The sequence below is a fragment of the Schistocerca gregaria genome, chromosome 1 (genome assembly GCF_023897955.1).
Source record: "Schistocerca gregaria isolate iqSchGreg1 chromosome 1, iqSchGreg1.2, whole genome shotgun sequence".
Lineage (NCBI taxonomy): Eukaryota > Metazoa > Arthropoda > Insecta > Orthoptera > Acrididae > Schistocerca > Schistocerca gregaria.
The window spans coordinates 837671870-837696054 of NC_064920.1; the positions used below are offsets into that span (position 1 = coordinate 837671870).

The 24185-nt window shown below is 42.1% G+C and overlaps 1 protein-coding gene across 15 annotated transcripts in view; it reads left to right on the plus strand.

The window, feature by feature from the left end:
- The first annotated feature begins 3239 nt into the window (after window positions 1-3239).
- Window positions 3240-24185, plus strand: part of LOC126272220 (uncharacterized) — a 622019-nt gene continuing 601073 nt past the window's right edge. For 4 of the 15 annotated variants that reach the window (XM_049974981.1, XM_049974991.1, XM_049975000.1 and 1 more), the window contains exons 1-2: window positions 3258-3419; window positions 3689-3746. The gene's annotated coding sequence lies outside the window, so the exon portion shown is untranslated. Of the gene's footprint in view, window positions 3420-3688; window positions 3747-24185 lie in introns of all 15 variants that reach the window. The other 11 variants (XM_049974922.1, XM_049974945.1, XM_049974971.1 and 8 more) reach the window with 5 other exon arrangements.

Genomic DNA, 24185 nt, shown 5'->3' on the forward strand with positions numbered 1-24185 from the left:
AATTACAGAATACACACAGGCATTCAAGCAATCATTCTTCCTGCTCTCTGCACATGAATGGGTCAGGAAGAAACCCTAACAACTGGTACATTGGGATGTACCCTCTGCCATGCATCTCACAGTTGTTTGCAGAGTGTAGATGTAGATATAGATGTTATTGATTTTGTCCATTCTTCTTAATCATACTGACCCTTCACATTCAAAATTATGAGGTAAATTTTCCACAAATGCTTCTGCAGTCAAGGCTAACACTACATAATTTTCCAAGTATCTAGGTTTTCTTCTTGATATATTAGTTGTATGTGGAGGTTGCGCTTCTTTAATTTCTTCTGAAGTCATAGGCTCTAAATATGTTTAATAGTTTTCTTCAGTTTCCCCAAAGTTAGTTTCATTCTGATGTCCTTAGTTTTCTACTATGTTCTGCATTATGTTGTCCATTTGAACAGCCTCCTTCAAGATCCAATCATCGCTACTTGCTCATTCAAATAGAAACTTATCTTCTTAAAGAATTATATATCTTCAAAATACAGGCTTACATTGTTCAGGACACCATAATCTGTAACTATTGGCTCAATACCCAGTTATGAAACATTTTAATGACTTGATGACGCACTTACACGTGAATAGTTCCTTCAGAAAGTGCAAGTATGGAACACATCCAAACAGATGTAGTTTCTTCAAATGTAGCTTCCTTTTGTACCATATGGTTTGCTAGAATTTATCCATCTAAAGCTGAAGTAGGATTACAATAGTCAATGATAAAAACAGTTGACAATACCATCTCCAGCCAAAACTGCTTTCCAAGTTTGGATCCAGGAATCTTACAATGAGTCTTTTCAATGATAGTACGATTTAGTCGTTCTGGCGCTCCATTTTACTCAAACTGCATTACGTTTTCTTCAGAGAGTTTGAACATTTCATTTGAAACGTATTCACAACCACTGTCACATCTAAATCTGCTGATTTCCATGTTAAAATGAGCTGTAGCCATTCTGCAGCATACTTTAAAATAACGAAATGCTTCTGCCTTTGATTGAAGACTATAGGTAGCTGTAAAGTCTGTATAATCAGCAGTGAAAGTCTCTATATATTTCTTTCCACCAAAAGCGATGGTGTTACAGCACAAAGCACATCGCTGTGTATCTGATCAAGCTGTCATTTGGTTCGATCATGGAACTGAATAAGTGGTAATCGTCGTTGTTTACGCTCTAAGCAGGTAAAACATTTATGTACAAGTTCAGAAAACTTTGTTTCAGCCAGTACCTTTGTTAGATAATTAAGTTTCTTCATATTTTCGAGGTTCAAATGTCATAAGCGTGTATATCATAAGTCTACATCACTGTCTGAAACACAATCACTAAATAGAGAACTCTTGGTACATTTGAAAAAAAGGTTATACATGCCTGAATATTTTCTTTGAGATATAGCTATAGCTTTATCGCCCTTTTGAGTTGAACCTACTGGATTTTCAAAAACAGTGCAATAGCCACCTATTTAGTTTACACATTGACAATAAAGGATTTCGTAAATCTGACGCTTCAAGAGCAACTTGAACATATATTTAAAATTTCTTACCACAAACAGTGTTTTCAACTTCATCTTCTCTAACCTTTATGGAAACAAAAAATTATGTATTTTGGCAACCTTTATTCGTATTGGATTTTCCAGTTCCTTCACATTCATAAAAGGAACAGATTCATTAACCAAATGTTGTGTTGGCTTTGAATCTAGAAACCATTGTACTTTATCGTCTGTAAAACGCCTAGTAACAGCTGAGAATGAAAACTTATCCACACTTTCATATATTTCTTGCAGATGTTCACTACATTTGCAGAATTGTCATTTTTATGCTTTTTTGGCAATTTAACTTTGCATTGTACCCCAATATGACCTGGTTTTCCCATCAGCAACATCTATTTAAATAGAGTTTTGTTTGCATTATACATACATTGGAACTTGGTTGTCACTTGATATTTCCTTTGACCTTGCTGCAAGACAAATGCTGCCAGCAAAGACATTTGATTTAATGACCATTTGTTACCTTTAGAATTACAGTATTAAGTTTTGATTCTTCATCTGCACTTTACAAAACTCGATCTCAACCACTCAGTTGATAAGGTTTCTAGAGCAGTAACAACAAATTTGTATTCTACAGGCATTGTTAGTAGGAAACTGTGCAATATGCCAGCTTCTTCAGTATTACCGCACAATGCTTTCAAGACACGACAACTCAGTTAGTGAGATATCATCAAACTACAGAAATTTTTTTTCACCAGTATCGTCATTTACATTGCACTTCATTGCCAATAGGGTCTCTCTTGATAAAAGTTGATTAGACATACCTACCTGTGCAGAAGTTTGAGTTCATGAGTTCTACAGATCATAGGCACTTTTCTTGTCCTTGACAGACTCCAAGTAACTGTGTGAAATTCTTTGGGTTATTAGTAACTTACACATCTCATCGTTTTTGCTAACTTCTCCCATAAGAGCTTCCTTCTGTACACGTTATTCAGCTGTCATACTGAGTAGGCTCCACCATTTCTGTGTAGAGATTTTCCACAGAACTCAATAATTCCATCTCACATGTTTCAGTCCTAAATTTTCAATTGCTGCAGTTCGTGAGAATCATAAAATGGTGTCCTGCATTTCTCCATCTCTTGAGCCATGACTGTGAATTATGTATTGAATTAATACGTTTTTCAATTTTTATTTGTTGTACTGTAAAAGATGGCACCTGGGCCCATAATCTGTTGCTAAGTTAGAAATTACCAGGTATCTAGATAAATATAATCAATTTATTACTTATCGCATTTACTATTACTACCCACAGTGCAATCATGAAGAACAGGTACCGACATAAGAAAAAACACAGAAAAAATCACGTACAGAAAACAAATGGAAAACAAATCAAAGCATAATTATGAAACCGAAGTTACTTCAACCAGCACCTCTTATAGAGGTGCTGCTTCAACACGTTCCGTTGACGTCTAGTGTGAATAGGCCTAAGTCATTCTGGACATCGTACGCTTTCATACATTGCAGACGTGCTATTTTAAGAACACCTAACCACAGTATGCTCTACAAGGATGTTTATAAAAATACGAAAATTCAAAGGCATCATATTGTTTATTTATTGTAATAAACTATTTAAACCATGGATACATTATGCTGGCGCCAATTCATAGATCTTACGTACAGACACAGTGTACTTATATTGCTGTTGTGTTCTCTTTGTCGTGAGATCTTTGCCGCGATGCTATGTGACAGGTGGTCTGTTTGTATTGAGTGTTAAGAAGGGAAAGGGTGTGTTTGAGGCGCGGTGGTGAAGTTTTGTTTCCCATGGTCAATAAAGCACGGAGCTATGTGTAATATGTTTGAAAGTTATGTTTTATGTGCTCACGACTCATTAATTGCCCCATGTAAGTAAACGACGTGGAACTTTGCTTGATTAGAATTAGGCATGGATTTTCTGTTATTTCAATAAAGTTTTTTACGAACACGTAACTTTTACAAAGCCTTCTGCGTATAAGAATAGCCCTCACAGTTCCTTGATTTTGTTCAGGACCACATAATTTAGATAGCTATAACAATTGGTGGGAAATTCGTATATACAGTTTTGTTTATTATGATTTGGCAGTGTATGTGGAGTTTGTATCTCTAGCTGGTTGCAAAAATATTTTGTTTACAGCGTGTCATTGCCCTTCGACTCCCACGAGTCCAATCCGAGTTACTAATTTTTCATATTTGTGAGTATTATTTCAGTTTTCAAGCCTGCTGCATCAGTGTCTGCTGCATGGTGGAGGAATGGGTGCTTGGAAGGGGCATGTGGAATTAATGATAATCGTTCAATCATTAGTTGAATGTGGTGCATTTTCGATCTCGAGTAGTATTCTGTGCCCGTGTGTATTTCGTGAGTTAATAGCTGTAGCGTTTCTGTCAAATGAATAGTTTTGTGCATTCAGTTGACAGACTTACATTCAGTGTTGTTTTCGTGCCACAAACAATATTCATGTTGCGCTGACGTAACCAAATGGACTTTTTATGCAGTGTTAGTATCTTATTGAATAGCAGGTTAAAGAGTTTCACAAGTTGAATTTACGTGTGGGCTACATCAGACACACGTGAAAAAAACGAAGTTCATCTGTGCAATTGAGACCACCCAAAGAATTGATTTTGTTTTTCATAGTTAGTAGTATTTTCTTCGTTTATTAATGCCTGAAGATCGAAAATAATGCCACTGATATGATAGATGAATATTTCTTGCAGGTGCTGGGTGTTTAACTTTCTTCTGCGCTGAAACTTTGTGTGTGTGTGTGTGTGTGTGTGTGTGTGTGTGTGTGTGTGTGTGTGTGTGTTTAAAAATTCCCATGTAAGCTGAGAGGAGAAGAATCATGTAGTTGTATTGTATTGGGAGAAAATTATGATTAGCACTGGAAAGAGCTGCTGCTGCTGCTGCTGTTCTTGGCCTTTCAGTTTGGTGCAGATATTATGCTGTCTGACCTAATATCTTATTCCAATATGATATGGTATTGATTTCAGTCTTTCTAAAACTGTGTTACTCTATTTAAATTGGCATCTAAAATAATTTTAGCAACAAGCTTCATACACTGTCTGAAGTTTTGTCCTAATAGTGACTTCTTATTTTGCCCATCCTCTAACCTGATGCACAGAACATCATATAGTGATACAATAGAAATAATTGTAATATGTGTCTATTTAAATTTAATAATTTATTGGAAATAAGAACTTAGCTCCAGAGAAGAACGAAACAGAAACTTAGTTCATTTGTGCAGTCTGATTCTTTCAAGGAGCAACAAAGATTGGAGGGATCATCAACAAAAGCATTTTACATCCCCAATTCATATGTTGCACACAGATTTGTAATGTTAGTCAAGAAATTGAATCACAATGGCTCATCACTATTTTTATTGAAGTTATCATCCATGTTTTTGTCATGTAGATTTATAGCAGTTTTCTACATTTCAACAGCAGCAATCACTGTGAAAACTGAGGCATTAAGTGAATATCTTAAATCCAAATTTTTTTTTAAAGATTAGAAATAACTCAGGCATCACTCTAAATTTTTTTGCGTCATTTTCTCACATTTGTCATTACTATGATTACCAGTTTTTTTTCAAATTTTGAACGTCTTCATACTCTGTGTAATCGCAGAGAACCGTCAGTTTTATGTGCTGTGTGCAGTCTCTATAAGTCTATAAGTAATATGATAAGACTGCAACAAAAACTACTAGAATAATAATCTGTTGTGAATATATCTCCACATGACATGCCAAACTTTCATAAACTGTGGTGGTATTACAGAGGGGTCATTACTTGGATGTCTTTCATACAGGCACTTCACACGTGGATAGCCATGCATGTTACAGCACCACTTGTGGGTCAGGGAGGTGCACCGGACACAGATTGTATCCGCCTGGCAGGTTAGCGATGTCGGTCAGTGTCCCAGACAGCTTGGATGTGGTTTTTAGGTGGTTCCTACATCCCATTAGGTTAATTCTGGGCTGGTACCCGAGTCCTGCATCAGTTATATGAGTTGCTAATATTTAAGAAAAACTCACTTTCACATGAATAATACCACACACACAGTTGGGGTACACTTACTCCATCCCGGGGATTATGGGTTGGCAACAGGAAGTGCATCCGACCACCTCTTAAATTAACCCTGTTAAATCCATTAAAAACCATGCCAATCTGGTGCGAATGTGGGACAAGGCACGACAAATAAAGGCTTTAACACACTGTCACTGTTACAGAGATTCTCATATGAATGAGAGAATGTTTTGCACTGTCTGTTATTATTTGGTACATAACAGTTTAAATGTTTGTTGTGTTGTTGTAGGTATAACATGCCTCAGTGTCAAGCTAATATGCCATTATTCTTAGTGCATCTAACAGACTGAGGCCAGATAATCCAATAGTGAAACATATAGCTGTACCATAGCCTTCGTTTGAATGCTCTTAAGCAACCTTGTATGTTTATGTGGCAGGTATTTATTATTATTATTATTTATACTCTGTGCACATAATGTGTGTCAGAACAATCACATTCTCAAAGAGAATCAGTGGTTCAATCTCTGCCCAGAATTCTTGTTAGTAATTTAAGTTCCAGTGATTGTCATTTATGGTGCCTAACTGGGAAGAGTAATGTTTGTACAGAAATGTTGGAATATTGGTTGCTCACATTTCAGGCTTCACTCTAGACCTTTTGCTGCAGTGTGTGTTATATTGTGAAAACTGACCTAGACCTTTCCTTTCATGTAGGATAGAGTATCACATGTGGAAGTTGATGTGCAGGTGAATGGGTGGTAGACTGTAGCTTTCAGACATTATTTCTGATTCTGCATCATTTATTGTCAGTGTACAGTTAGTCAGATTTTATCTTTTCCTCAACATCGACTCGTTTCCTTTGCACGAGCATCGATGTTTATCATAAACCTATTTTTTTTTTTAACTGCAGCACTATGATGATCATAAATTACACATAGACTTTCAGAGCGAATTTAGACTCAGCAGTGGAGTGTGCGCTGTTATGAACCTTCTTGGCAGATTAAAGATGTGTGCCAGATCGTGACTTGCACCTGGTACCTTTGCCATTCACAGGCAAGTTCTCAACCCGCTGAGCTACCCAAGCACAACTCATGATCCAAACTCACAGATCTGCCAATACCTCATCTCCAATCTTCTAAATTTCACAGAAGTTATCCTGGAAAACTTTCAGAACTAGAACTCCTGAAAAAAAGGATATTGCAGAGACATGGCTTAGTCACTGTCTGTCAGATGTTGCCAGAATGAATTTTTTGCTCTGCAGCAGTGTGTGTGTGTGCTGATATGAAACTTCCTGGTGAATTAAAGTTTTGTGCCAGACTGAGACTCAAGCTCAGGACCTGAGAAGATGAGGTACTGGTGGATGTAAGGCTGTGAGGACAGATCAAGAGTTGTGTTTGGGTAACTAATGTGGTCAGCACTTGCTTGTGAAAGGAAAAGGTCCAAGGTTCAAATCCTGGTCTGGCACACAGTCTTCATGTACCAGGGAGTTTCATATCAGCACATGCTCTGCTGCAGAGTGAAAATTCATTTTGGAAACCTCCACCAAACTGTGGCTAACCCACGTCTCGATAATATCCTTTCTTGCAGGAATGCTAATGCTGCCAGTTACACTGGGAAACGTCTGTGGAGTTTGAAGTTAAGAAGGCAGGAGATGATTTACTGACGGAAGTAAAGTTGTGAGGATGGGTCATGAGTCACACCTGCCCCCAAAAAGCATTGGGCCCAGGTTTGAGTTCTGGTTTGGCACTCAGCTTTAAGCTGCAAGGAAGTTACATTCTGAGTTGCTCAGTAGGGACTTTCCATGTAATTTACTCTGAGTAGCTCATGTTTTTATTAAGTTCTGGTGCTGTTTTAATACTGTGGTGCTGTTCATGACTTGTATTGAGGGCAAATTTCCACCATAACTTAGATGTTTCATAGTGTCTGTATTATGGTTGTAGACAAATTCTGGGATGGTCCTATTAGTAGGTCATAATGAATTCTGTCTGAAATCTTTTGTTCAGGTGAGCTACTGTGAGACCCCTAACAACCTCAGTGTGAATATGACATTTCACTTTTATTTGCCTTCTATGTTGGTATTCTTTGGGTTTTAACTCCCCCATTCCCTATTCCTTTTTCAGTGGGAGAAATTTTTTTCAAGACATAAATAAAGTACTTGCAGTTGATAAAATCCTACATGAGAAGTGGGGAATGTAAGAGAGAAGTATTGATAGTGGTAGATCAGCTATATTTGCTGCAACAGAAAGATGTTAATATCAAGTATGAAGCTGCAGTGGAGCTGTTCAGCACATTACAGGGAAATCACATAAATGCAGTAAAGATATTTTAACCCATTAAGTAGCAGGCCTATGAGTACTGCATCTCCGTACAAGTCATAGTCACATTTAGGGAAAGATGAAGTCTGCTTAAAAATGAAAAATTAACTGAACAGTGGTTCTGATTTGAATTAGTATCTTCCAAAACTGAACATGTTTGGCAGTAAAAGAGTGATCTGCAATCTGTTTACATAGAAAAAAACATATTTTCAGTCAGTCACTCGTAATTTATTATTCGTGTTTACTAGTTTCAGACACTGTCACCCAACTCCAGATCATATTCATAGCTACACAGTAACCAGCCTTATAGGTATTATTTTGTAAATATATGATTTGTGGATGAGCAATAGTGTCAGAGACAGGTAATCATAAAATAATAAAAAGCAACTGACATACTAAAAAAGATGTTTAAGAAAAAACACTTTCATTATGCTGTGTCATAGGATGAATGCTACACTGTTATCTGATTGTACTGTAAAAAACCTTGTGTCCATATGTTTTTTGTTTAAAATACAAAAAAAAATATTCAGCAAATACTGTGTTGAAATAGTGTTTGAAAAGTTAATAAAAATTTTAAAAAAATAACTCGTGGTTAATCAACTTTCTCTCTTTCCCCAAGTTTCACAACTTTGATAATTTTACCAAAATATATATAATTTAATGGAGCTTCTTCCTGCTGGTCATGGGAAATAAAAAGTGTTTTGAAATTTGATATTCAAGCATATGCAGGTATTTCGCAAGTGAAAAAAGAGGCTCATACACATACTTTGCATGTGTCCCCCCCCCCCCCCCCTGGGTACCTCATTTTTTGTTTTAGGATTAAAGTGGGAAAGTTGGACTGTATTGATATGCCTAACATGTACTGCAACTACATGGAAAGAATGGTTCTGTTTATATTCGCATGTAATACATGTGTGACAGATGCTGAAATGTCAGGTTTTTACAGATGAGGTGTTGTAGTAGTAAATAAAATTGTATTTGAGGGATATTAATGTGTATTGGCGCACTTGTCCTGTGCTTCCCTGTTTCGCCCTTCTATTTTCTGTTTGGGCAGACTTGAAGACTGTGTAACATATAAACAGTGCCGAAATTTACTACAGTTAACACATTCAAATTGTACTCTGGTTAGTCGCGATGCTGGCATCGAGTACTCGGTAACTTATTTTCAGGTATTGTTTGTTTCCATGTCATTTGAAGGCTTTGGATATGTGCAACACTTAAACACGCTTCACTGAAGACGTTCTTTTCGTCCTATGCTTGTCGCGAAATCAAAAAGTAAAGGGAATTGATACTCGGAACAAGAGTCCTGCAGCCATTTGGAGAAATGCTGTAGGTGATGCTGCAGTCGGTAGCCTAAAAAGCTTTATCCTATTTTACCAAGCAAGTCTACTAAACATTGTGACAGTCATACTGTAATAGGTTTGTAGCCCGGGTGGCCAAGCTGTCTTCTTGAGCATTGCCCTTAAAGCAATATAACGCGCTCGGATGTTAAGCTTGCAGCTGATTAAACGAAAGTCCATAAATTCCGCGAAAATTTCTGAAATTGATCTTTGCAGTTTCTTCCTTACAGAACGTCTGGGCGCGGGATTAGCCGAGCGGTCTTGGGCGCTGCCGTCATGGACTGTGCGGCAGGTTTCGGCGGAGGTTCGAGTCCTCCTCAGGCACGGGTGTATGTGTTTGTCCGTGGTTCAAGTAGTGTGTAAGCTTAGGGACTGATGACCTTAGCAGTTAAGTCCCATAAGATTTCACACACACACAATACCAGAACTTTGAAGTCCTGGGTTTGAGAAAGACACTCGATCAATTTTTATCGTATCTTTTGTTACCTGTTTATTGATATGGGTATCTTCTTGGTCTTATTTTAGAGATTGACGAACCTTGCTAAATATCTGAACGATAACCGAGAGAAGGCTAACTTTTGTTCAAACTAACATGGCTCTGGATTGGTGCAATCCAGAAGTCTGAACGCTACAACTCTTTAATTTGGAAAGTTGGATATGATTGTCGTCCTCGGCCACAACGATGTGTCTCTCTTATGGCTTACACCTAAATAATTTCTAGCGAATGTCGAAATTACTTCAGTCAGATGTCGGCTTGACTCGGCCATTAGGGTAGCGACAGGTCCCATCCATCACGACTGCGTCAGTGCAGCGCTGCAACTTGAATGGCAAATGCAGAACATTATATCCTCAAATTGGTTACAGCATACGGTGACATTTGATCGCCGTACCCCGTAGGCTGTCACTTTTCGCATGTTCTATTATACCGTCACAAACCCTGTTAGTTGCAGTCGCATCTTAACGTTCTATTCTAAACGCATGAGTCGTTTTTACACAGTGTAACCATGTTCACGTTTATGGATGGAAATACATTGGGGGGGGGGGGGGGGGGGGGATCATCGGACCGAGAGACCGCAGACGTACAGCTGTGCTTGCACAAAGCAAATTAATCTATAAAACTTATGGCGGGATATCAGCACCACGAGAAATTTTTAGTTGCATGTCGTCAATGAGTGACACTAAGCTCCGTCACTAAGGATATCTTTCCACTACTTCAAGAAGGCCAACAGGAAAAGTTTGTACAGATCAAGAAGAACTTTGAAGAAAAAGTTATACAGAACGAAACTTGTTATGTAATAACATTTAGATAAAAGGTAACACAGTATTTAGGGTTCCCACTAGGCGGAAACAGCGGCCGAGAAGAAGGAAAAAAGGCTGGAAAAATGTACGAGAGAAAATGAATATTGGAGCTAGAGTAGGCTGAAGAAATGAAGGCAGAAAGAGCAACCAGTTGCGAGAGTTCTCTTGAAATTATCTCCCCGTGAGCTAGCTATCTTCCCATGAGGTATCTTGCTAGCCTGTGGGAAATAATACTCAGATGGTGATATTTTCAGAAAATTGTAGCTCGTTAGCTCTGTGAATAGTTTGTGTTGGACTACAAACCCATAGTCGGGGGGTTCGATCTGCAGTGAGTCTAAGGATGTTTCTGTCTCTTATAGCTTCTTTTATGTCTGGCCATGAGTTGTCTGCGCGAAAAACGGTTATTAGTGTATAGTAAAGTTGGTTCGGAAGTGGGGCAGAGGCGAAGAGGACCACGTCTAGTGAAGCACTGCATTGTTCAAACCAACTTTAGCTTTACATTTCTTGCAAAACTATGTTCGTATCGTCACCAAGGTAGTGACCATGTCCTAGAAGCAAGAAATGCATCCGGAATACCCATGGTTCACCCACTGTACAGGAAAATGGTTTCAGGAACACGTCAGTGAAATCCGTTAACACGCTATCCGACGCATACCATATTTTACCATATATGTCGTACACATTATAGCACCATCGAGATCCAAGTTTTAATTAATAACCAATACTTAGTAGTTTACAGCAATTACGTGATGTCTTCGTGAACACCTAGTCTCATTGTCTTTTAATCTTCGTACATTATAATTTGAAGAATGCATGTAGCGACAGTTTGCATCAACAGTTAGCTCTAGCTATCCGGGTGTAGAAGACGGTGCCCCTAATGTTAGATTATACTCTCACAGTATATGTTCCTAGTTAAGATTTAATAGCTGTTTTTGGAAAGGTCGGTTACTGGCTTTGTGCTCGATCAAATTTGGCTGTGGCTAGGAGGGAGATCAACTGTAAACTGTTCAGGAACGACTCCAGCTTTAACCTTGACCGACTGAGAGGAAATGACGGGAATCTTGATTGTTATATCTGGACAGACATATGAATCAGGCAGCTCCAATATAATTCAAACAATGTGTGACTCTTTTTATACTTACCTGTACTCTGATAAATCAGCAGTTAGCTTGTGTATATCTTATTGCCTGAATAAACCTAAAGAAATTTCAGTACCTTTTGTTTTTAATGGGTAAAGTAATTTTGGTCCGAAATTAGGTTCGAGATTTCCTTATGCAAGCAACACTCAGCTGCTTACAAATAACGAAAAGTTGGCCTGAAAATGGCGGTGTTTCACTAGTTCGGGTCCTGTTCATTGTGGTGTGCTCTTACCTTCCTTCGATTTTTGAAATGGCTGACGGATCTAGTTAGTTATGGGGGTACTTCGGGTTTAATGTGGACTCCGAACAACAGCACGACAACATTTCTCATTTTAACAAACCATTGCCAGAGGAGAAAGAAGCGTGGTCAGCAAGTTGCTAAAGGCAGATCGAAGTTGGACTGATGGAATTGCCGCAGTTCTTGAAGAATATGGGGGTTGTTGCAATGTACGTTAGACTTCAAATCTCCCCACTGACAGATGAGGTGACCTGGATGAACGGCTAGGGCCGCAACCTGGCTAACCTCTTCTAACAACTTGGTCAGGCGTGAAGATAGTGAAAATGTGCTCCAAGGTTCGGCTGGCTATGTGGGCAGTTTCCCCATCCTGTCGGAAGTAAGTGTAGGTCTTTTCGTCCTCCATTAATGCTGCGTTTCAAAATGTTGGCAAAGTCAGCATAGGATGAAAGAAGGGACCAATAACCTTCTGATCATGCAACGGTGTTTCGTGGAAGTTACGTGGATTCTCCACTGCCCAGAACCTGTAATTCTGTGAGTTAACATAACCACTCATTTGAAACCAAGCATCACCAGACGTAAAGTACAGATCCACATCCAAGCCTTTCACTTTTATCTCAGAGAAAAGCGACTCACAAAGCTGGAGGCGCTGAGAAGCATCTGCTGGATTTAATGCATGAACAACAGACACCTGCTAGGGATGCACGTGAGATCCAGATGGAGTATTTGTCTGCAAGATCGACGTCATATGCCAGTCTCTTGCGACAGGCTGGTTGATTAGGTAGGACTCTGAAGCATTTTCTAGCGTGCGAGCACATTTTGGAATGTTTTTTGATTTGTTCAAAACAGATCCTGTCTGACGCCATTTTCGTACTAAACGTTGCATGGCTCTCTTTACTGGCACTTTGACACCATTAAACTTCTCAGCAAACAACTGATCACACCATTTCTACGACTTTGCTGTCATGCAATTTTCCACAACGAACAGCCGCTGCTGAGCTGTGGGTACCACGTCCTCTTTGAACTGCTCCACTCACACTGATACAGCCTGCACTATACTCTGAACCAATGTGGATCATGTGGCAGACATAATCGTTGTGTGCGTGTCATGGGACGGAGGGGGGGGGGGGGGGGTGTGTTAGGTGCATACATTCACGTCCAATCGTATCCACTCATTCAGGTCGCTTTTATTTGCCCCACTCTTTACGTGCGTGCCGAGTGCGGGGCCCGTAGCTATTGCAGTAATTCTTTCTTTCCTGTGCTGCACTTGTATTCTCTGACTTAGTGTCTAGGATAGACTACCATTTTGCACCACATATTTCGATTAGTTTATGTTCGGTCCCCACACCTAGGGTTGACTTTCATCTCACAATTTTTTTAACAAATTATCTGAGGAAGGTAGCCCAGTACCCCGCATGGTAGCCGGTCCGTATAGGGTCATCACATATCTGTATAGTTGTAACCACCTGACCACACAGGGATCGCACGACTGATATTTGAACTGACACGCTCGCATGCCACGGTGTAGGTGCTTGTCCGTTTGTGGGCACTGGGACCTCGGACACTGGCGATTGTGCGACGTGGCCTTTGCTGTGGTAAGATGACACCCATGGGGAGAGCCCTCAGTCGGAGTAGGCAGCATCATGATGGATATGCGGTGCTATGAAATGATCAAAGTTATGAGGTGGTGGATGCGAGACTCTGACAGTTCCTTCAGGCAGGCCGCAATTTGGTGCATGTTGTTACAATGCTAGGAACTTCTCCCCCTTGGCCACGCCGTGGGAGGAAACCAAATCCAAACGAGTTGAAGACACTTACTCCTCTCAGTTCGTTGGTTTGTATCTGAACAGATGGAGTCTCTTGTTTGTGGAGACTACTGAAAATGTATTTGTTGAACTCTTTTACCTTAATAAATTACGAAATAGTTCTACCTTAATTAAGATTCCAAATCATATTCAGTCCTGGACATTACTCTCTTGTAAACAAGTTTGTGATGTACCTGTTACCATAATACACCTAAGGCGCTAAACATGGTGCAGGGTTTAATTTTTATGTGGGACATAATATGACATATGGATGAAAAACTACACAAAGAAGTGAGGAAGCCACTTTTCCTAGTGAAGGTCGAGACCTGTCAGACAAGAACGTTGAGCAACCCTCCTCACTTTTGAGGGATATTCACTTCCATAGAATGTCAAAATCACGATTTACCACTGCTATGTACAGGGTGATTCAAAAAGAATACCACAACTTTAAAAATGTGTATTTAATGAAAGAAACATCATTACAAAGAGTTTTTAAAAAGTTTTTTATTTCGCTCAAAAACAAGTTCAGAGATGTTCAATATGGCCCCCTCCAGACACTCGAGCAATATCAACCCGATACTCAAACTCGTTCCACACTCTCTGTAGCATATCAGGCATAACAGTTTGGATAGCTGCTGTTATTTCTCGTTTCAAATCATCAATGGTGGCTGGGAGAGGTGGCCGAAACACCATATCCTTAACATACCCCCATAAGAAAAAATCGCAGGGGGCAAGATCAGGGCTTCTTGGAGGCCAGTGATGAAGTGCTCTGTCACGGGCTGCCTGGCGGCCGATCCATCGCCTCGGGTAGTTCACGTTCAGGTAGTTACGGACAGATAAGTGCCAATGTGGTGGCGCTCCATCCTGCTGAAATATGAATTGTTGTGCTTCGTGTTCGAGCTGAGGGAACAGCCAATTCTCTAACATCTCCAGATACTGTAGTCCAGTTACAGCAGCACCTTCGAAGAAAAAGGGACCAAAAACTTTATTGGCTGAAATGGCACAGAAAACGTTCGCCTTAGGCGAGTCCCGTTCATACTGAGTTGTTTCCCGCAGATTCTCAGTGCCCCATATACAGACATTGTGATGGTTGACTTTCCCGTTAGTGTGGAAAGTTGCTTCATCACTAAACACAATCTTTGAAACGAAAGATTCATCGGTTTCCATTTGAGCAAGGATAAAATCACAGAAATTGCTTCTTTTAATCTTGCCAGCTGCAGACAGTGCTTGAACCAATTTCAGACGATAAGGTTTCATAACTAACCTTTTTCGTAGGACTCTCCATACAGTTGATAGTGGAATTTGAAGCTGTCTGCTTGCTCTGCGAGGCGATTTTCCTGGGTTGTGAACAAATGCATGCGTGTTACATTTTCATCACTCGTTCTCGGCCGTCCAGAACTTTTCCCTTTGCACAAACACCCATTCTGTGTAAACTGTTTATACCAACGTTTAATACACCACCTTCAGGAGGTTTAACACCATACTTCGTTCGAAATGCACGCTGAACAAATGTCGTCGATTCACTTCTGCCGTACTCAATAACACAAAAAGCTTTCTGTCGAGCGTTCGCCATTTTAGCATCAACTGACGCTGACGCCTAGTCAACAGCGCCTCAAGCGAACAAATGTACAACTAAATGAAACTTTATAGCTCCCTTAATTCGCCGACAGATAGTGCTTAGCTCTGCCTTTTGTCGTTGCGGAGTTTTAAATTCCTAAAGTTGTGGTATTCTTTTTGAATCACCCTGTATTTTGCAATCTAGGTGGGGTGATGTAAATGTTAATTTTTGGCCTGTGTCTTCCCACTGTATGTATGATCCCATTTGTGGAGACTGTGGCCAGCAACCAAACAGAAATTAACCATTCACGATGAGTTCAACTTTCTGCGTCAGTTGCGGGAAGGATCGCCGTCCCTGATCCCTGAACTGTGTTGCCATAATTAAGGAACACAAAATACAGGAACTGAAGGTCTCTGATCACGTTTCATATTTTGAAGCTTTGAAAGAAATCGATAGTTTTATATATTGTCTCCATGATATCGATTGTTTGCCATTGCTGTGGGCAGGTACCTGGTGCATTTTCTCCCATGATTTCGACCTCTGATAGTTATGAAAATAAATTACACTGTGAGGGCAATAGGTCTTTACCTCTCGTGGTTCCAGCATAGTCATATTCAGGAACCACTCCCTGCACCCAGCTGGAGAAGCAGCATCCTTCATTGACTTCTACCAGTGACAGTTCTCCCTTTTGGGAACCCTGTCCTTGGAAATCTGCAGACAGCAACCTGACGCCAGACCGTGGATGAAGAAGCCACGAACTGTTTGTCCCAGGGCTACTCACTCCTCTTCCACTCACTCACCCACAGTAGATAAGCATTCGCAAAATCCTGGCTGCCTAAAACAATGAAAGAGAAAAGGAAGAAATCTCGGGAGAAGGCTACCGAGCGAGGTGGCGCAGTGGTTGACACACTGGGCTCACATTCTGGAGGACGACGGTTCAATCCCGTCTCCTGATTCAGGTTTTCCGTGATTTCCCTAAATCACTTCAGGCAAATGCCGGTATGGTTCCTTTAAAAGGGCACGGCCGATTTCCTTGCCCATTCCTCTCTCCCCCGAGCTTGCGCTCCGTCTCTAATGACCTCGTTGTCGACGGGACGTTAAACACTAATGTCCTCCACCTCGGGAGAAGGTACCCCTGAGGGGCCATATCCGCCGCTCCTCCTCCATCGTCGGACTCCGAATTGACGCTCGTTGATGTTTCAACCCCTCACCCCCCTCCAATAAAAGTTAATTTCAGGCTATGACCTGCTCTCCTGTCCGCCCCGGTAGCTGAGCGCTCCGCTGGGTCGGAGATTTTCTCCACTCAGGGACTGGGTGTTGTGTTGTCCTAATCATCATCATTTCATCCCCATCGACGCGCAAGTCGCCGAAGTGGCGTCAAATCGAAAGACTTGCACTAGGCGAACGGTCTACCCGACGGGAGGCCCTAGCCACACGACATTTCTTTCTTTCTACGTGCTCTCCTGACCCCTTCTTGTCTAACCAAAGGAGCCACACGCATAATTCTTTGGAACTGCAATAGATAGTACTGTCACCTACCGTGTCAACTACTAATTTTCTCCTGTTCTGTGATCTGTGTTGCTTTTGAACAGTTCTCTGGCAATCATTCTGCAACTCTTAAAGGTCTGCAACTTTTAAAGGTTACCGTCCGTTTTCTTGGAACCATCCAGGTCCTGAGAGAGTTTCTGGAGGGGCCTGTACATTTGTTTGTACAAAAGTCATCCACGTGTGGATTCCCCTCCCTACCATAATGGAAGCAAGAGCAGTGCAAATGCAAAGTCCAGCGATCACCATTTGTAATGTTTACATATTCCCAGCTAGGGCATGTTAATCTGACAATTCCCCACCCCTTTTCTTCTACTTGGTTATTTCAGCTTGCGCCACTCCACTTGTAGGGAAGTACCACTTTGTCTGGTAAGGACCTTCTCATTGACCAACTACTTTCTGATCTTCATGCTGAGCGAGATGGCGCAGTAGTTAAAACAGTGGACTCGCATTCGGGAGGACCACGGTTGAAACCCGCCTCTAAATCGCTTCAGGCAAATGCCAGAATGGTTTGTTTGAAAGGGCACGGCCGATTTCCGTCCCCATTCTTCCCTAAACCAATGATCTCGCTGTTTGGTCCCCACCCCCAAAACCAACCAACCAACCAAACAGTCTGATCTTTATCTCTTGAAATATGGCTACTCCTACCCTCTTCAATGCTGCCCATGGCACCTCTCCAGCTATCGACGTTACAGTTAGAGCTGTTGACAAAATATCGATCATCATCATCATTTAAGACTGATTATACCTTTCAGCGTTCAGTCTGGAGCATAGCCCCATTATAAAATCCCTCCATGATCCCCTATTCAGTGCTAACATTGGTGCCTCTTCTGATGTTAAACCTGTTAGTTCAAAATCATTCTTAACCGAATCCAGGTACCTTCTCCTTGGTCTGCCCCGACTCCTCCTACCCTCTACTGCTGAACCCATGAGTCTCTTGGGTAACCTTGCTTCTCCCATGCGTCTAACATGACCCCACCATCTAAGCCTGTTCGCCCTGACTGCTACATCTATAGAGTTCATTCCCAGTTTTTCTTTGATTTCCTCATTGTGGACACCCTCCTGCCATTGTTCGCATCTACTAGTACCTGCAATCATCCTAGCTACTTTCATATCCGTAACCTCAACCTTATTGATAAGGTACCCTGAATCCAGTCAGCTTTCGCTCCCATACAACAAAGTTAGTCGAAAGATTGAACGGTGCACAGATAACTTAGTCTCGGTACTGACTTCCTTCTTGCAGAAGAGAGTAAATCGTAGCTGAGCGCTCACTACATTAGCTTTGCTACACCTCGCTTCCAGTTCTTTCACTATGTTGCCATCCTGTGAGAATATGCATCCTAAGTACTTGAAACCGTCCACCTGTTCTAACTTTGTTCCTCCTATTTGGCACTCAATCTGTTTATATTTCTTTTCCACTGACATTACTTTCGTTTTGGAGATGCTAATCTTCATACCACAGTCCTTACATTTCTGATCTAGCTCCGCAATATTACTTTGCAAACTTTCAATCGAATCTGATAGACAGATATTTTTTCCAAAGAAAATTATATATTTTGATAGGTCCCCTCCGATGCCAGCAAGTGCCACGATGGGCCAAAGATATTGCAACAATTATTCAAGCTTGTTGAAGGGTCTTGCAACTTCTCAAACTACATCTTCCACAGAACACTCTTCTCACTTTTAGGCAGCTTCATGCTGAAGGTTGCTATCTAATGAAATCCCGTAAGAAGTAATTCTGAGAGTGTTACGTTGCCTCCTTGGAAATATATGCCTCTCCATCCTGTGTGAACCAGTCTCTACAGGCTACTGGGCCATCAAAGATCAGCAACTGTTTTCAGTCTCTTCCTTCATGGCGGAATTTCTACAAATTTACTCCCTCAGGGCTTCTCTTACTTTCTTTCCCATGGTTGCAGTCTCTGATGCTGACCCATTTATTTCTCTAGGCTCTGCTTTCTTTCCTTTGCCCTGTTAACACATTACTTTAAATAATTTTTTTAGGTAAAGTAATTTTTGGTCCTCTTTTGCGTTTGACTTCCGTTTTCAGAATTATTTCTGGAGTCTGGACTGACTGGGGAGAGAACATCTTCAATAGCGCCATCTGTCTTCAGCATTCAAGACCCTCTGCGCATATTAATTCCACAGTCATACATTCATTTAAAAGCCACCATGGTAGCCAATCTGACATAACTGGGTCATTATGTATCCTGACGACATGGGGATCACATTTCTGATTGCTGACCACCCATGGGGGTCACATCTCTTTTGCGTGTATGTGCTTGGCCATTACATACCTCCCACTGCAAGTACACCCTTCTACTACTCCTGTACCCTTCTGCCTCTCCACTGGATGGTCTTCTTGGTGTTGATCATGCTTGGATTTTGTTTATAATTTTAGAGACTCGTGTTTTTCTCTTCCAGCACTTTATACAAATTTTCATCCTTTACTATCATGGTCATCATAGTTGGGTTTGACCTACCATTCCTCTTCCAAATTTTACAGAAGTGTGAATCATGCGGGAAAGGTCACTCGACGTGTTGTACAATCTTTTATGCTGAAAGTTCCTGGCAGATTACAACTTGGGGCCGGACCGAGACTCGAACTCGGGACCTTTGCCTTTCGCGGGCAAGTGCTCCACCTCTGAGCTACCCAAGCACGACTCACGCCCCCGTCCTCACAGCTTTACTTCTGCCAGTACTCCGCTGCAGAGTGAAAATCTCGTTCTGGAAACATCCCCCAGGCTGTGGCTAAGCCATGTCTCCACAATATCCTTTCTTTCAGGAGTGCTAGTTCTGCAAGGTTCGCCGGAGAGCTTCTGTAAAGTTTGGAAGGTAGGAGACGAGGTACTGGCACACGTAAAGCTGTCAGTACCTCGCGTGAGTCGTGCTTGGGTAGCTCAGTGGTAGAGCACTTGCCCGCGAAAGGCAAAGGTCTCGAGTTCGAGTCTCGGTCCGGCACACAGTTTTAATCTGCCAGGAACTTTCATATCAGCGCACTCTCCGCTGCAGAGTGAAAAATCTCATTCTGGAAATCTTTTATGCTGTTCTTTCTTTACACCCTTCGTCTCTGATAAAATAATATACCAAAAACCCAACACAGTAACCATTCCACTGTGGAGGAGGTCGTCAAGTATCTGTGTGGTGGTAGCCACTTGACCACGAAGGGATCGCGCTGTTGGTGCCTTCTATGAGTATGTGCCCTGGGAACGGCTACTCCGGGCAACAGTTACCTAGCCAGGTAGCTTTTCTGTGGCTGTATGGTGCCTGTAGAGAAACTTAGACACATGACTCAAACTTTCTTCTACTGGTGGCTGTATGGCTCCAGCAATCTCTTTTGAAGGAAGGGATTTCCACAATCCAGACAGATATGATCCCGTGATGTTTTCTTCCCGGGCTACATCGTGGGAGGAACTCAGGGCTAAGAAACAAAGTAGATGTGCTCTAACCAATACTTGGTTTGCTCTATGACCAAATAGGATTCCTTTTTGGTCACAAAGCCATTATTCTTTGTTGAACACCTTGTAGACAGGTTTGGGGAAGTAGCAACGATTTCGAAAGTGAAAAGTGATTCATTTATGATTAAAATGGCATTCCCTGCTCAGTTGCAGGTGCAGCTCGCCTGTGACAAGCTGGATTATATTCCTGTAACAATCGCCCCCCCCCCCCCCCCCCCCAACAGTGTTATCATGATACTGGGTATCATCTTTACTGCGACCTCGTTTTACATACTGATAACGAGTTATGTGCCAGTTTGGCGCAACAGGGTGTGCATTATGTCCATCATGTCCAGCGGGGACTACAGGACAATAGGGCAATACTGGGGCCTTCATGATGGCCTTTGAAATTGTCACTGCCTGAAAAGGTTAAGGCGATGGCATGTCAATCCAGTGTGAAGCCGTCTGTTCCCCCTCCCATGCAGTGCTTCATGGCATGTCAATCCAGTGTGAAGCCGTCTGTTCCCCCTCCCATGCAGTGCTTCGAATGCATGAGATTCAGGCAACATGTCTTCCCATTGTAATGCCAGCACCATCTGTAGTGATTGTGGACATCACTTGCACACCACTGATCTGTGTCATCTGCAGGGAGCTCTGGACTGCGCCGTTCTGTAAAGAGAGAAGAAAATTCAAGACTACAAGACTCTTGACTGACCCATGTATCCAAGGATCAAGAAGATACATGGTCATCTGCATCCTGTGCATATGACGACGACGTTTACTGCCACTATGACAGCGTCATGCTCTGGGGACAGTAACTTCACCATTTGTGCCTAATATGGCATGGCCACTCAACTACACTTGGTACTCCCTGCCTCCCTCTCTGCCCCCCCCCCCCCCAAAAAAAGTTGTTTATGGCGCTTCTAATACTGTTGCCCTCAGACCCACTTTGTGGTAGCATTGACTGCCCACCCACTGGATATGTTGATCCCTGACCAAGCAAAGGTGGTTCCGATGGTCTCTATGGCACCAGACCCCACATGTTCCAACTCTGTATCCAAGGCAGAGTTCCTGGCGGCCCCTGTGGCAAAGGATTCCCTCCCCTCCTCTCCCGCTCCTCCTCATAACCTGCTTCAGAACTGATGAGTGTTAATGCCGTATCCTTGGAACCGTTGGTAGCAGGCTACCCTAGGGCATAATATGCCACCTCAAACCCTTCATGCTCCCACAGGATATAAGAGTGAGTCTCCAGTGGTACTTTAGCGGTTTATTCGACAATCTGCCTGAGCTACACCATGTCTTAATGTTTTGCCTGCTTTCTGCGTTGCCCTCCAGGGAATGTGGTTCCCAGCATTACAGTTCCGTGCCCTCCATGCCTTTTGAGGCTGTTTGAAGAATGTACCTGTCTGTGACAAAACTTCGATCAGAGTTTGCACAACATTATGGACTCTGTCTACAAAGAACACGTGCCGCTCAATACGACTTTGGAGGCTGTGGCTGTTAATGTTGAGGCCCTCTGGATTTTACTGTCTGTAATGTGTATCTTCCTTCCAAATGCGAAGTGTATTAGAATGCATTGTTTGCGCTGATATCTCAGCTCCTCCATTCTTCTTCATTTTGGGTGACTTCAAAGCCCACAACCATTTGTGGAATGGAACCACGACCACTGGACATTGGAAAGTATCTCAACTGTGCTCACAGAGTTCAATATTTTTCTCTTGCCACCACTCAGCGTGGTGTTTGGATCTTACTCGGCCTTTGGTCTTTCCATCTGCAGCTCTGTTTTCTTCCATCCATCCATTGGAGAGTCCATGATGACCTATGCGACAGTGATCTTTTTTTATCGTTCTGTCTTTCCCTCAGTGTCATTTGCTTGGATGTCCACCCAGATGGTCTCTGCACGATGCTGATTGGGATGCCTTTGCCTATGCTGTCACCTGTAACACCACACCACATGGATGTATCAGTGCACCTGTCCAGGAGTGCTGGTAACAGTGTTACCACCATTTGACTGCTTACCCCTCCTTTGCAAATTTGGACAAAAATTCGATGCCTTTATGGACACCAGTCCCTCACATGTGTTTCCGGTGCCTCCCTGGATGTTGTTTGCACTGACCTTTATCTGGTTGCTGAAAATCTTGCCCTGTGTTACGTTAGAGCCTCTGTGTCTTAAAATTGCCAACCAGTATTAAGTGTCCTCAACAGCAGGTGGAGCGAATTCACATAATTTGTATTAGACGTCACCTGGAGTCATATAATGTTATGTTCAGTAAGTGGGAATTACTCAGCACCCTGGACCTTTGTCGTGACACAGCTCCAGGACCAGATGACATCTGTAGCCAAATGCTCAAACACTTACCAGTGGATTGCCAATGTCACGTCCTTGCAATTTGCAACTGTATCTGGAGCAAGAGTGAGTTCCCATCTCAATGGCTAGAAAGACTGATCGTCCCGGTACTGAAATTGGGTGCGCACACACCCTTAAATGGACAGCTACTGCCCAGTTTATTCTCACTAATGTTTTTTGCAAGGTGCTCGGACGAATGGTGAGCTGGCAGCAGTGATGGCTCCTTGATCTAGGGGCATTTTGATCCAGGCCATTCTATTATTGACAGTTTAGTCTATGTGTAGTGTGCTGTCTGGCCAGCTTTTGCTCTGCATCAAGACCTTATCTTTATCTTGATTGACTTGCAAAAGACTCATGTAATCACATATTCATTCCCCCACATGTTGAGTCCATGGGGGACAGTCCAGATTTTTGTTTGGAACTTGGCTTCCAGTATTCAGCCATGAAGACATAAATCATGGACTTCTGTGACTATCATACTCTCCATCCGTAACCAGAAATCTACCTTGACGACCGATTGCACAATGTGGTGGAGTCTTACCACTTTCTATATCTGGTATTCAATGCCTGGTTGATGTAGTTTTACCATTTTAAGTAAATGTGCTTATTACACCTTAATACTCGTCACTGCCCGAGTAACACCAGCCGGGGCACAGTCTGCTATACACTTTTGTGAATTTACAAAGCTGTGATCCTATCCTGTCTTGATTATGATAGCCTGGCATATGTCTGAGCATTGCCTTCATTGCTTTGGTGCTGGACTGGGTACACCACTGTGATGTCTGACTTCTGACAGGTTCTTTTTGAACCAGCCCTTGAACAACCTACTCACAGAGACTGAAGTCCCTCCATTGCAGATCAGGCACCAACGACTGCTCCTCAACTATATGATATACTTGCACCACTCCCTTGAGTGTCTGAACTACTATGTCCTTTTTCTTGGTAGTGATATCCACCTCTCACAACAGTGGGCTAGAACTGGGGTCACAGTTGCAGTTCACATACCAGGTCTCTGTTTAGAATTCTGAGTTGTCCCACTGTTCTCTCTTGTCATGCAGCAGTTGCATATGCCACCATAGTATTTACATCATCCTTGAATCCTTGTCGATTTATCCTTTGGACTGAAAGATTCTGTTGAGTCCATGATTTAGTTTAGAAGTGGTAAATACTGACAGCTTTACAGTTGACAGATAAACTGGTTTTGCCTACGCAAATGAAAGGTGCAGTGTACTACACTCCCTGCTGAACTGTTGCAGTTTATTCATTGCAGAACTGATGGTCAGTGCCCGAGGCCTAAGTCATGTTTATATTCATACCAGTGAGATGTCCTTAATCATCAGTGATTCCCTGAGCAGTCTTCAGGCTATCAAGCAGTGCTACACTTGACATCAATTGATTTTGACTGTCTAGGATCTCTCGTCCAACTTCCATCAAGCTGGATGGTCGAGTGTCTTTGTCTGGACCTCAGGTCGCGTGGGGGTCCCAGGGAATGAACTTACCAGTTGGCTGACGTCAGAGGGGGAATACTGGAGCCAGACCTTCTGTCAGCCCTATGCCCTCAGTTATTGGAAGCTTGGTAGGATTGGTGTACACTGGTTTC